Source organism: Sander lucioperca, chromosome 21 (assembly GCF_008315115.2).
Source record: "Sander lucioperca isolate FBNREF2018 chromosome 21, SLUC_FBN_1.2, whole genome shotgun sequence".
Lineage (NCBI taxonomy): Eukaryota > Metazoa > Chordata > Actinopteri > Perciformes > Percidae > Sander > Sander lucioperca.
The window spans coordinates 21,779,027-21,794,489 of record NC_050193.1 but is presented as its reverse complement, the minus strand read 5'-3'; the positions used below and the strand labels follow the sequence as shown (position 1 = coordinate 21,794,489).

General features: G+C 41.0%; 1 protein-coding gene across 1 annotated transcript in view; it reads left to right on the top strand.

The window, feature by feature from the left end:
* Nucleotides 1-1,023: 1,023 nt before the first annotated feature.
* The window catches only part of grin2ca (glutamate receptor, ionotropic, N-methyl D-aspartate 2Ca), an 87,038-nt gene continuing 72,598 nt past the window's right edge, over nucleotides 1,024-15,463 (top strand). Inside the window, exon 1 of the mRNA XM_031318917.2 lies at nucleotides 1,024-2,208. The gene's annotated coding sequence lies outside the window, so the exon portion shown is untranslated. The remainder of the gene's footprint in view (nucleotides 2,209-15,463) is intronic.

The following is a 15,463-nucleotide window of genomic DNA, read 5'->3' as shown; positions in this document are numbered from 1 at the left end:
TATGACGGCTGGCGAAATTCACAGGTTCACAAAAGGTTGGTATCTCGTGAACACATCATAATCATCACAATCATACATTAAAAAGTGCTATAAAAATATTTTATATTCTGAATACAATGTTGTCAGCGTGTTAATGTTGGAGTCCCGACCTGACTCTTAGCAAACAAGCGATGGCGCCTGCTTTAGAAAGTTAACTAGTCGCAAGTTTGCGGTAAAATGCAGTTGGGTTGTTGAGGTCAAAACACTATATGTAGCAGCTGTGAATCAAATAAACTTATTATAAATAATGTTGTCATTTTTTTTACTCTTACACTGAATGTTTGCTGCAAGTATTTTCCGCGACTGAAAAAGGCACGTGTTGAGGATGAGGACCAGCCTGAACCGGAGGTATCAGTCTGAAACAGAGCTGAACAGTCCGACCAGTGTAATTAGTTACGTTATTAATTTGAGTAGGAGAGGAGGACGGCATCCAACAGTGTGTCCTCCTCAGTTTTTGATACTTGATTTGAGACTTGACCCCCCCGCCACAAGTTCCTTTCTAATCTGTGGGAAACACTGATAGAGTATAAAAATACTGTACATGCATACACAGATACATTAACGCATACTATATGTACACAGGCATATACAGCTCATACTTCGAGATAAAGTACAAAGATAGGAAGGGAAAGGTGAGCAGGGACTCTGCCTGTCCCAGAGAACGTTTCAAGGACAAACCTGTTGATGTGAGCTGCGGCAAGACAGACAAGACACAGAGCGGAACAGGAGATGCCAAAAAATACAAAAGAACGAGTTGACAAATGAATGGGTCCCGGGGAAGAGTGAGGAGATATGATGCATTATATTGTGATGGTGGAAAAAGAGGCTGTCGTATGTTGAGAGTCGTAAAACGGCCGGCGCTCCAACAGCAGAGGGAGGGAAATAAACGGGAGGGGTGGAGGAAGGGAAACACAGAGGAGGGAGGGAGAATGAGAGGATAAATCCTTACTACATAATGATTAGAGCTCACAAGCCTTTCCTGTGACACGGAGTGTAGGAGTCAGGATTACAGCCGGCCAGTGAAGCCAGAGTGACAGCTCTGCTGATGGAGGAAGCACAGGTAGGAAAAGAAAAACAGGACAACAAGTGCAGTTAACTCTCAATACCACACAAACAAGGTGCGTTTCAAGGGGAGGCAGGGTGGCGGATCCAAGAAAAACAGACATTTAAGAAAGATATTTCCAAACTCCGGCGGCTGACTCGCATCTGTCCCCCTGCCCCGGCCATCTGTCGTCGGCCACCGACAGCCTCTTCCCAGGCAGCTGGATCATTTCATCGAGTCTTATTTTGATGGAGTGGCCGCAAGAGCACCACTGGGAAATTGAGATAAGGGTCACCCTGCACAATCTGTGATAGATGGGACTCACAGTGTGGACAGGTACCTCAGCCAAATATGGAGTACATCTGTGTCTGTATGAACCGGGCAGTGGCGGACAAGACTGAAGAGCTGAATGTGGAGGCTTTGTTTTTGCGCTGATGATATATAACATGGTGTAAGTTTCTGGCAGCTTCTGGAGCTTTTCTGAAGTCTCATTATCCTGCCAAAAGAGGAATTATCTTTTCCCCAGAGGTGGGCAGCTGCTGTAGACCTTAAAAAGCAACTCCTTTAAACACAAATATCCACAGTGACAAGTTTCTCCTCAAAGCATTCTGGGACATCTTACCTGCAAACCTGTGCTAGCTGTCTTAACTTCAATTCAAACCTGGAACATTTAGCCCAGAGCTCAAGTGCAACTGTGGACAGTACTGATTTATTCATTTGTTTTGTTTCTCTTTTACCTCCTCCTCCTCCTCCTCCGGCACCTGCTCACTTCGCTCTCCCTCCATCACTCTGTCCATCCTCCTCCCGCTCCTCCTCTTCTCCTTCCCTCCCCCCTTTTTTACCAGCGAGTGATAATGTGACCTTCTGCCAAAGTGCTGGAAACCATGCCACCGTCGCAGCGGGCTCCTCTGTTGCTGCCACTGAAATAGACTCAAACAAGTGCAGGGAGAGGAAGAGGAAGGGAGGAGGGAGAGGAAGAGAAGAAGAGGGCCACAAAGGGGAGAGAAAGAAGGAAGAGAAAGGCAAAGAGTGGGGGGGGGGGAAGAAAAACGGAAACAGGACAGCTGAAGTCGCAGACACGGGATGAGTGGTGACGAGCCAGGGCTGGATGTGGATTGCCAACACAGGTAATGGATCACTTTCATCTACCACTTAGTGCTGCACTTAGATGTGTCATCCCTTCACTGATCACAACATGTATCTGTCTGCTTATGGTTAAAGGTGGAATCTGCCCTTAAAATGTTCTTTTTACACTTTAAAAACTGAGTGTGGCCAAGCATGGAGATTCTTTGTGCTTCTTTTTGTTGCTTTTAGAGATGTGTTGTAGTTTTTAAGTAGCATTTCCCCCCTCTTCCTCCTCATCCTCCTCTCTTCTAACTGTCAATAGAGGAATTGTCAGAGTGCAGAGGATCAGATCAAAAGCAGGACTCGACAGGATCCTTGTTGGGGGGAATCAGGCAGCATGCTGTGTTTGGCTTTTGTGCCTGCTGTAGGTGTGTGTGGTGGCTGTAACTGTTGCTTTAACTCAGCGAGCTGCCGGAGGGGAATTAAGCAGAGCGGATCGATGCGTCATTGTAAACAGTTAGAGCAGCTGAGAGGGGCTTTGATACCTGCCCGCCGGACCTGGGATGCTGATGCCGCGGCTGCTGCTGCATGGGAAATTGAACTGCCACTGAAGAGTGACTTTTCAGGATGCGAGAGAATGAGAGGTTCCTGTAATTATTGAAGAATCCGTTCTGGCACTTTGGCTCAATGAATACAGAACAGGTCTTTTTCGTTCCTTTTTTTTGAGGCATGGGAATGAGATTTAAATTGGCAAACCGACAGCTCAGTAGTGTTATTTCAGTAAGAGGAGTGCTGAAAGTGTCTGACGTAATCAACTGACGTGTAGAACAGATGAACAAAATGAAAGATGAATGAGGAAATAGTCTGATAGACCGATGTCGTTGTAAAGGTGTAGGACCTTTTAAGTTAACCCAGAGAAACAATCGAGGCACGGCAATAAATAAAAAGACAGCAAAGCAGAACAAGGACAAAGACATATTTAACATCAACACGGCAACACGGCATTAGCTAAATCATCATCAAGTGTAATAACCTGTAGAAGCAGCTGCTTATCAGCAATGTGTGTCCTTCAGGTGCTTTCTGCACCTAGAGCTAAACACACGGGGAGGGATTTATCCATAACAACTGATATTATATATCCATAACTGTCCCTTTATCTCAAAGTACAAGTTACATTATTCTGTCATGGACTGCAAAAGCCTGACCAACTGAAACTTTCTGGACAGAGACATGAGTAGAATTATGGTGGTAATCAATAGTAGGAGGTCAGAGGAAAGTATAGGATAGGTTTGTTGGATTGATGGGTTCAAATCAGAGGTGACAGTGATGCAGTGAGACAAGGAATCTACTGGGACGACAAGCATTTGGAAACCACTGCTCCACAACAGGTTCAAAGAAAGAAAAGTCTACTTGCTGCTCCTCCTCACATGTTGCATACAGTATGTCTAACAGTTGTGAAATGTTCACTTCTCAGATTGATTTATTTGAAAGACTTTTAGAAGACTAAAGCCGTAAAACTATTTGGCAATTCATAAGAAAAAAACTAAACTTAGACCAAAATCTGAATAACAAGGAAACAAAGAAATTGACAGATCTCTGCTAATTTCCTTTCCTGTTAATTAGCTCATCACTCAGATCGTATGTTGCAGTATATGTTCCTTGTTTTATTTGCCCAGGTTTGAGTTCTCCCTTCATCACAGTACAATGAATGTGGATGGAATTTCCCTCAGGGTAAATGAGAAAATATATTTCTTTTTTTTTTTTGTAATTTGGGTGAACCGACCCTTTAAAGTGAGGCAGAGACTTTGTTCTCAGTAATATTTTACAGATATTTATTTCAGTGGTCCGGTTGTAAAACAAGTCAGACACCAGCAGTTAGTTTCAGTAAACATTAGAGATGTAACGCTACACTCAACTCACTAATCGATTCACAAGAACATGAGCTGCAGGCAAAGGACTGAAAAATATTCCTTTATTTATATAAATTGTGCAAAACAACAGATGTGTCCTCTTATTAAAAGTGCAACTGAAATTGTATTTTATCTTAAATACCAAACAAATCCCACATCAAAATAACTCAATAAATAGAAAAGATCTCTTAAAATAGAGCCTAAGAATACGTACATGTACACTGTAAACCCCAATCCATCCATGACACAAAATTTTAATGTTACGTCCACACAAATGTTCAGGATTGTCAAAACAACATAAAAACTTTATGTTCATTTGACACAAAAAATCATCCCATGTGAGGTTGACATAATTTTTTATGTTAAGTCAACAATTTTTGACTTTTGAGTTCATTCTACTTAAATGTATAACGTCAACATCACATAATTAGTTCAAGGCCAATTAACAACACATATACTGTGCACTTAGCATATATTTTTATAGTTACGTAAACCTAAAAAATGGTTGTCAAAATATGTACTCAATGTTTTTATGTTCATATGACAAGCGGTCACTTTCATGTTCAACAAAATGAAAATATTGTGTTCACTTAACACAACAAAAACACATAATTACAACATAAGTTCCAGAGTTATGCTGAACACAAACATTTTGTGCTGTTTCACCATAAAACTGCCACAATGTTTTGTCTTTTTACCAACGTATTATGTTTTAGTACACATAATTAAGTTTTAACTAGTCAAAGCAACGTTAAATTTAAAGGTTGAGAACAACTTCCATTTCTTTGTTTGTCTAATTTAAAATGTTTGAATAGAAAGGATACATACAATTTGTGTTATGTTTGATTTGATCGTACTGCAGTCAGATGCAATTGGTTCATTGGCTGGTAAATTCCCATGATGCAAGGCGGTAAATAGAGTTGTGTTAAAATTTGCTGAAAAGTTTGCAGTTTGTTCGAAATACAAATGTAACTTTATGAGTTCCGTTTATTAAACGTGTCTGCTTAGAATTTTTGTTGCCTGGTAATTGTCATTGTTGTGCTGATTTACATTTGTAACCATGAGTTAAGTGACTGTTACGTTTGGTAAGAGCTGGAGTATTGCAGCATTAGACTTTGAGCAGTAATAGGCTTCCTTCAGCCATTAAGCTGTGGTGTGTCACTTCACTAGTGGTTCTTTTGTGTAAAGTGATGCAAGATCAGCGGCTTTAGAGGGGCCTCTATTTCGCATGAGGCCCTTGGGAGGCCACACCCAAACACTCATGCTATCTCCGCTATAGATGTGGTTATGATGTTTTAACTGTTTAATTGTTGTTTGTACATAAAATTAACAAGTTTTGACACATAACTTTTTGTGTTTAATAAGCATAAAAATACACATTAAGCAACCTGATTATTCTATGTTAATATAACGTAGAATTATATGTTAAGAAAACACTAATTATTTTTGTTGCATGACTAAAAAAGGTTATGTTAAACTGACATAAATTTCCTTTCAGATAACACTCATGTGACACATTTATTTTATGTTTAGTGTACTCAAAACTTTAATGTTACCATACTGTACTAAATTAAAAGTTTTGAGTGCAAGCCGTTTCCAAAAAATGTTTAGGTTGAGTTAGCGAATTCGGATTTACAGTGTAGTGACGTCTTAAGTCAAACAAGTGAATTTGAAAGTAGATTACGCCCTAGGCCGATTACAAATTGCATCACGATTCTTTTTTTTTTTTTATCTCAAGCTTTTATAATCTTTACACATTGATTTTGATTCAAACGATTCATGATGCATCGTTACATCCCTAGTAAACATCCCTAATTGGTTATCATTTTGGCAAAATCATCCATCACACAGCTGGAGGTTTAACTCTGTCCAGAGGAAATTTCTCCACTAGCTTCACCTGAGAATAAATGGGAGTGTGGAATGTGACGGTGTGAACGGAGCAGCGCCAGTTAGGCAGGTGAAAAATGGCTGTTCATTAAGTTATGCCAACCATATCCTAGTTTCAGTAATTGGATGTATATGTGTGCAATAGGTACATGACGTGTGGTGTGTTTGTGTGTGTGTGTGTGTGTGTGTGTGTGTGTGTGTGTGTGTGTGTGTGTGTGTGTGTGACTGCATCATGTTGTATGATGGGCTGAGAATCCCTGCCCTGGTTCCTTCTATCACAAATTGCGTTACACACACACACACACACACACACACACACACTGTATGTGTGAGGACCCTCATTACGCTCAGTGAACAAGTGAGGACAGGACGAAATGTCCTCACTGTGAAGGTTGAACTTCAGATGGGTCCAAACAAAGGTTGATGCACCAGGGCACATACTATCGTTTTCTAGTCACAAGGTTTTCCAACACAGTAGTCCAAGTCCGCTATTCACAATTAATCCAATAAAACTGTTAAGCAGCAATTACAACTGACTTGTTTAACACATGTATCAGAGCTCGTCATGTAGGATTACTATTACTGTGAATAGATACTGATCAAACCTTACAAACAGCACCGAGCAGCTGTGATCACATGTAGTCTTACATCCACAGGACTGGTTCATGGAGGAGGCATTACATGTAGAGACTTCACACACACACACACACACACACACACACACACACACACACACACACACACACACACACACACACACACACACACACACACACACACACAGGACTGATAGCCAAAGGGTGATGCAGAGTGCACACTGACTGATTCTCTTTACTGTTTTTAAGTAAGTAAGTTTAATTACTCTATTTCTGATGTTACTTATTCTGATGTTACTGTAGTGTAACACATTTAACATAGGTAAATTGCAGTGGACAAAGACCTCTCCAATGAATTACACTTAATCGTCAGTGATATTTTCATATTTACATGAAGTTTGCTGTTTGTTATGTTTCCTTCTGTCTGAATCATTTAAGACAGCCAACTCATGGCTCATTTGTTGTTTTATTCATCCAGTGTCAGCTAACTTTTTTACTTTGTAAAGGAAGTGATGTAACTTATGCGTGTGGTTTATTTGGAATAAATACAAGAGGACCTGGGTTGTCGTGCAGAAACTTGTAGTCAAATGACAGAAAACCAATTAATGACTCATGTTTTGATGTAAGATTTCAACAAGTAGGTGGTGGTTATGAAGACATCTGAAAAGATTACGCTGGGCTGAGATCTAACATTTTTAAACAATGTTTTTTTTTACGACTGGAGAAACTACAGGCAAGAGGACTCAATGGCACAACTCAGAGACAGGAACTTGATGAAAAAAACAGCTTTACCTGCCAAAAAAAGGTTTGGTACACAGTCAAGGGGTTATGGCAGATAAAAAAAGAAACAAAAAAACAGGCTCTGAGGGGGGGAACACAGTTGCACTTTTCTTTGACTTTGATGGAAAATGCCATGAGATAAAGGAAAGATGTGTAGAATTCAAAAGGAAACTGTGGATCCTTAGAGAATCCAACTCCACTTACAGTACACTCGGCTACGTGATTATGCGAAGGCGGATGTTATTGATGTGGGTTAGCCGTGGTGAAACTACAACGTACCGAAGATGTACTACTGAAATCACTTTTATTGCTAAATCACACAAGATCCCCAGATGATACTAAGCCCGTGCAAATAGGGCTATAGTAAACGAGCCACCTGCAGACAAGTTGAAAACCTCACCAAAAAAGAGACTTTTTATGGGTGTCCATTTAAGGGGGTTAAGTCCCTAAAGCAACATCCTATAAAATGAATTATCTTTTGAAGGACTTCTTAGGAAAATGGCGACGTGCTGTGTTGTCGCATGTGAGGCTGTAGCATCTTTGCGTGTTTGCAGCCTGCAGGCAGACTAAAAACGACCTCTGGGTTTTCATCTCAGAGGTTAGCGGCTGCTTTGTCAGCTGTCCAGCTCTTCCGCTAACACTTAGAGCCGATCCGCTTAATCAATTGTTAAAAGACCAAACCTCACGCCATCTTCACTGTCTCTGCAGATGGAGAGGAGATGAGAGGGGGAGGAGGCTGACAGGACACGGGGAAGACAAAAAGGAGGAAAACAAGGATTGTGGGGGGGGATGGCCAAAGAGTGGGCATGCTTACATGGACAACTGTTTCAAATGGATATTTCACTGATTGACAGCCAGTCACAAGCATCCAGGGCAGTAAAACATTTACTGCAGGGGAGGGACGGAGGATATCAGAGCAATTTATCCAAGGTCATGAGAAAGGAGTAGTACATTTCATTCAATCAGGCAACGCTGCATCACCACGTGATCCTTTTCCCGCCAATTTATAGAGACCTGACAGGCCACTTTCACATGTTCAAGCACAGATCCGTGTTGCGATACTGCAGGTGCACAAGTCCTCAGGGTGCTATCTTTGTATGCAGGCTATCTGATGAGATCTTAAACTCGGGGCAGATCTTAAAAGTCTGGCAGGCTGTGTTGCTCTCCCTCCTCAAGTTTATGTCTGCGCTCACGGGCACAACAGAGACTCCGGGCCCATTTATATTCATGGCGCAGTGCCGCTTGCACCTCGTCTAACGTCCTGTCCCTGTTGAGAAGGAAAACTGATACGCTGTGGGCTGGGGGGATGGCGGGGGGGCGGCATCTCCCCTCTTTCCTTGTCATTCTTCTTCCTCTTGTGGATTATGACACCAACAGTGTTTTTGCATGTGTGGTGCAGGCGGGTGCATATGCAATTTGTAATACAGGAAATTGATTAACGTAATTGCTTTCTATTCAAAGTGGCATGTGTGGCGCTTAATTTTTCTCAATTAGCCCTGAGCAGTGACACAGTAGGGAGCGTCTCTATGAAGGATGATGACAACGATAACCTTAGAAATGAAGCCTGCAAAGAGAGGGGGGGTTTAGTGGTGGTGGGAGTTGAGAGACGGCGTTCAGCATCCAAACAGAAAGAGCAGTTTGACTTTGTGTGATGAATCTAAAATCAGGCTGGATACTCTGCATGACAGTCTAACAAAAAGTGACGCAGGGTGTCCTGTTGGCTCAGTTGGCAGAGAAAGCTTGTGATTGTGACATCATTAAGGTTTATTCTGGCTTCCTTTGTCACACGTATCCTCCCTCCCTTACCTGTCCCTCTTGTCAATCTCCGTTGACACCTAACAAATACTGCCAACATGCTAAACAGACCTAGAAAGAAGCTCACTTTTGGTTTTAGGAGTTGCATTAACAGCCATCCCAAACGATAAGGAATTGTTTTTACTTTCCTGGAGACAGTTTATTTCAGCATAATCAATACATCGTCTCTAGAGAAAACTATAAAAGCCACAGTTGTTTATGACATGCTCTGACTGCTTGCAATGGAGCACTTTTACATGTTTTAGCTGCAACAGCTACAACCGGTCAGTCGCCCACCCAGCAATACCAATACAAAAGCATTCCTTTGACGGTTTTTCCCCAGATTTTTTATTCAATATTTGTGACATTAAAATTGTATCAAATGATGCTGTAATGTAAATCAAGTTACTCACAGAGAGTTATTACAAATATATGTAGCTTTACAGAGCCTTTTAGCTTTTCCGTTTGTGGTTTTTGGTGTTTGGATCAGAAATTCAACATCTATCTGGTAAAAAAATGGAACATCTACTGTATAGCAGCTAAAAGGCAAGATACACATTATGTCTGTTCTGACGCTCTTCTGCCCCAAGCGGCGACAAACTAATGCAGCTTTAAAGAGGCGAGGAAACTTTACTCTGTGTTGAAGGTTATTAAAGATAAAATCTGTCCTTTTTTTGGAAGAATATTGTGATCTGTGATTGACATTAAGACTGGCACTTAGTTTTTCAAATGCATTTTTTTCAATGATATTATTCATACTGTATAGTCATTTCAAGTCGAGTAAAGGTTACATCAAAATAAAAAATATCTGCATGACTAAATACAATAAAATTAAGCAGTAGGGATATAACGATACACTCATGAGTCAATACGATTTTAAAGCTATAATGCATATTTTCTGTCGCCCCTATGAGGAATTTTAAGTAATGACACCACTGTTGTTGAATCCACATGACACAAGCCATCCGGAATCGCACACCACCCCCACCCCTCCTCCACGCAGTTATGACACCATTTTCTAAACATAGCTATATTAAGAAATACGGAGAGAGTTTTGTGAAGCTAATAGTCTTAATTAACTTTGTATCAACTTATTTGGCAATGGCTTGAATGTAATGATGTACATTACAGTGTTTCCCATACATAGGTTCTACTTGGGCGCCCCGCCCAGGTAGATTGAGACCCGCCCGCCCAGGTAGATCAAATCCGAATTACATTCATTTTCCCAATCAACAGTGTATTTTTTTTACAGCGCACACAGACCAGCGGCCTCCAGCCCCTCCCGCTCGTGAAGTCTTGTAACGCGTGCATGACAGCGTCAACGCTGCACTTCAGGATCAGAGGCCAGTACGGTAGTAGTAGCATGTTGCTGGTGGTATTGTTGCGGGATTAACTGTACTAATAAAACCACAGAAAACCGCGGCCACGCCGCTGTGAAAGCTCCCCGAATGTCATTTATTGGAGTCTGGTTGTTACCCCTGTCCATGGCAGTCTCCTCCACTACATATCTTTATAAACGGAGCTAACCGGAGCTGACTGGAGCTAACCGCTAATCGGAGCTAATCGTTGCTAACCGTGCCTTCAGTTCTCCGTGCCTGTATCCATTAAGTGTAATTATGGACTCGAGCCCGAATAAAACCCGTAATTTCATTAAATTTGCTTAAAAAAAATTTAAAGTTTTAATCTACAACTCAGAGTTGTTTGAATGACAGAAATCTCTTCAGATGAGATCTTAATGAGTGCAACAGGACCTGTAACGTTAGCTACAGTACAAAACAGCATGTAGGATCACCAAAACATGGATTAAAACACTTAAAAACGAACAATGATCTAACATACAAAATGAACAAGAAGTTACTTTAGATAGCTGGAGTCTTATGTGATTAAACAGGAGTTAGGAGGAGACAGTGTTAAGATTTATAATAAGGTAACTTTCTGTATGGATCATAGACGGGTTTTCCGTTTACAAACATTACAGGGTGCGTGCGCATACCAGGGGCAGAAAGCCAGATTGGTGAGCTGGTCCACTACTGCAACAACCTTAAGCTTTCCTTATTGTTTGTATAGCTAACTGCTGACTCAATAAAACGTGATTTTAATTGGATCTGTTTGTCTGTCTTTAATTTTGCAGTGTTACTGTGATATATATGTGTGGCTATAATTATCATTTTAGGCTAATGTAATAGCCAATGTTAGCAGCAGGGTTAGAGTGTAGATACCCCTATGGTTTGTTTATGCGTTAAAATAATGGCCAGGATTTCCGGGAAAAGGTATGATATGTGTGTCTCCATTTCAAAACATCATGACTGTTTTTAGCAGCAGAGGTTGATTGTGGGCGAGAGGGCGACAACACTGTCGTGGTTAGCTCGCCGAAACTCTACTGCCGCCGTCTCGGCAACGTTAGCTAATGTCCGCTAGCATATAGGCTAACTCTGGCCAGTTAGCTTTGTGTGTAACGTAATAAAAACCCACCCATCTCGTAGGAGCGAAGCTTAATATTTTATTCAATAACATTATGGTACAAAAGGAGCACTAACGCCACAGGTCTTATGTTGACAATATGGACGCAGATATAAGAAACTACGAAGGCAGTCGTAATATTTACCTAGCTAGCAGGCTAGGCTAACGCTGTTGCGCTAACGTTAGCAAAACATCGGCATAGCTTTAGCTAGTAGTCTAAACTTATCTCGAGTACGGACCTTTAACTATCTACGGTCCGGACTCGAGTACTACAGCCCTGACAGGTAGATATCACTTAGCTGAACAACTGAACAAGCTGCAACTTTTCTGATTGATAGAATGGGAGCCTCTTGCATATTACCCCAATCTGCCCTTCTTATGGCTTGAAGCCATAACCTCCGCTGGTTTTTGCCAAAACCATGCTTCCCCCTAGGTATGTTAAACATCAGGCACCCATCACTGGCTCTGTTTGTACAATTTACCAGGCAACAACTCCTTGGCATTTTGACTTACGCTATGCTGCTACTACTACTAGCTACTAGAAACACGTTTTCTTTCTGCCCCCCGGTTGCGTGCGCAAGCAGTGATGACGTTGCCAAGAAATCCATGTATAGTATAGGCCAGGGGTCACCAACACAGTGCCCGCGGGCACCAGGTAGCCCCCAAGGACCACATGAGTAGCCCTCAGGCCTGTTCTAAAAATGAAAAATGAATATTGACATTATCCGTTTCCCACCTTGTTAAGTCATTGTTGATAATTATTGTGAGAAATCATTAACGTAATCAGTGTCTTCACATAGATGAGTATCATTAATCATTAATAATCATATATATCTAAAGGCAAACAGAGCAAATTTGTTATTTCAGAAGAGTGTATCAAACTGGTAGCCCTTCGTATGACTCAGTACCCATGAAGTAGCTCGCAGTTTCAAAAAGGTTGGTGACCCCTGGTATAGGCGGTTAAATTGTTAATAGGCTACATATAACATTTGGGCTCCAGGTAATCAGGCATTTTATCTGCTGAAAGTTAACATTAGCAAAAAAACTGATTGAATTGACAAATCACATCATGGCTACACTTTCCTTTCATTCATTTTAAATTCAACAAGCAATTTGTTGTATTTTAGCAGAACAGCGAAAGCAGCAGAAAGGCAGAACTGAGTACATTTTAATATCTGTTTATTTATCGCAAGCAATATTGTGATATCCAACACCTTTATGGCATATTGCATATTTTCCTCATATCGTGCAGCCCTAATAACCACCCTGAAATTGTGTCAGATGCAGCAGTGTCACAATATTTTCAACTGTACCATCTTTTAGTCTAATTTGTTTAATATGTAAATAGTTATTTCTTTCTAAATTATCTGTTAATGTTATGTAGTCATTGTTTTAAAAAAATAGTTCATAAACCTTCATTTGACTAGTTTATTACTGAACCCAGCCATCATGCGCCGCGCCGTCACATCCTGCGCCACCCAGTAAATTCTTAACCTGTGGGAAACACTGCATTAATATAAAAAAGGTACGCACTAAGGGCCCTATTTTAACCATCTAAGCGCACAGCGTGAAGCACATGGCGCAGGTGCGTTTAGGGCATGTCCAAATCCACCGGGCGCATGGTTCAAAAGGGTTGTACCTAGTTTCTAGTCTCTAGCTTTAAGTTCACAAAACGATTTTCTCATGATTTTTTTCAACAGAATGAAATGACTGAAAAATATTCCTTATTTATATAAATTGTGCAACTGTGCAAAAGTGCAACTGAAATAGTATTTTATCTTAAATACAAAGTTTATTTTATTATTTAAATGATTTTTTTTTAAATGAAATAATAACTTATAATAACAACTTTTATTACCAGTCATTTGCTATTAAACCACAAAAAGAAGAAACACTAGATGGCAGAAGGGTATTTTACAACACCATTAAACGCAACACAAGCTTATGGAGAGCCGTACTCAAACGCAACACCAGTCCCGTCTCTGTTGTTTACAGTGGCAGTGTCCATGCTGTCTCAAAACTAGTCATAAACTAGTCTCCTCTGTGTCTTTAGCTGCAGACTGTTGTACGTCCCGGTGCTGGAATCCTCTACAGTGACGTACAGTTACACTTTACACTGTTTAGCTGTCAGCATTTTAACCGTATTTAAACCAGCTAACTATACTAGCTAACGGCAGGCTAACGTTACCTGCTGTGTAATGTTAGCTAGCATCACGCCCTAGGCTTAAAAATTCCATCGCGGTTCATTTTTCATCTCAACCGGTTGTATTCTTTACACATTTAAATTGTTATATTAAGCAGTGTTGTTTGGGTGGGACTGGCCCTTTAAATTGAGTGTTGGGTTTACTTTTATACATGCCGGCTAAACACATAAGCAGGAGGGACAGAGGAAGAAAACATTGTCAGAGGACCACAAGGCCACAAACACACAGGGTAGATTAAAAACAAAGTGGTATGCTCATATGTGGATTAGAGCATGTGTACATGTGTGTGTATGTCAGAGATCAGCCGTATGTGTGGGCAGCCACCGAGTCAACTGGGAGAGCAAGCTGATGACAGCTGGACCGGTGGCGGGGGTGGAGGGGGAGGCGGTCTAGTTTTGCACCGGCAGCCGTGGTTTCAGCTTAACCAGGGTCTTACACTGATCCCTGCTCCACATACGGATGCATATATGAGGACGAGCTGGGGGCCGCCGAAGACTGACGCTCCTCACCTGCCACTGTGGGTTAATTGCCAGGTCAGCCAGCAGGGGCAGGGGCTTTCCTGCATAGAGGAATTAATTAATTAAATGCATTCAGAGAGGATTTGAATTTCTATTTTTATTCTCAATTCTTATCATTTTGGCACTGCGATTTTTCATTGGCGCTGGCTTAAACCTCTTTAAGGGGTGCCAAAGAAAGATCACTAGTGCCAAAATGATAAGAATTGAGAATAAAAAAAGCAATTCAAATCCTCTCTGAATGTGTTTAATAGCAATGTATCAACCATTTATTCAGCAACTGTTGAACAAGCAGAACATAAACTTAAAGTGCTCATATTCTGCTCATTTTCAGATTCATAATTGTATTTAGAGGTTGTACCAGAATAGGTTTATGTGGTTTAATTTTCAGAAAACACCATATATTTGTTGTACTGCACATTGCTGCAGCTCCTCTTTTCACCCTGTGTGTTTTAGCTACAGAGTGAGGCATCTCACTTCTATTCCATCTTTGTTGGGAGTCGCATATGTGCATTAAGTACTGCTAGCTTGTCAGTTGCAGAGCATGAGGGAGTGCCATGCTAGCAGCTAGGCGAGCATTATAACGTGTGTTACAAAGTGACGCACGTTCGTCATGGAAGTAAAGGCTGGACTACAATAGAGCTGTTTGGAGCAGTTTGTGAACAGTGTTTTCTGTTGGAGATGGTAAGTCCCTTTGGGGTGGACTTTGGGCTTTTACACTTTGTAAACCTATAACGTGCACAAAAAGATATATAATACAATAAAGGAAAGGGAAAAGCCAAAAAGCATAATATGAGCACTTTAAATATTAAGTCTGGCTGGTGCCAGATGAGCCAGCTAAGCTGTAGGTTTTGGACTTGGCCTGAACGCTCCACTGTAAACATAACGCTAATAGGAATAGGAAACAGGTTTTACCATCAAAAGTCAGGCTGTACAGCTCTTTAGGCTGTTTAGACTTTGCGGCCTCCTCCTCTGTCATCTCCACGTAGCTAGTCGAACAGTAGGTAGATTTCCTACCAGTTTTGTTAATTGGAATTTAATTGACTTAAGCATAATATAGTTTTTTGTTTAGTAAATGGTAAGAAATAAAAGGAAAATGCATAGATTTCAATCACAGACTCATTGCCTTTACTGTGTGCGGCTAGTCATGTTCCCTGTCATGCGTAGTCAC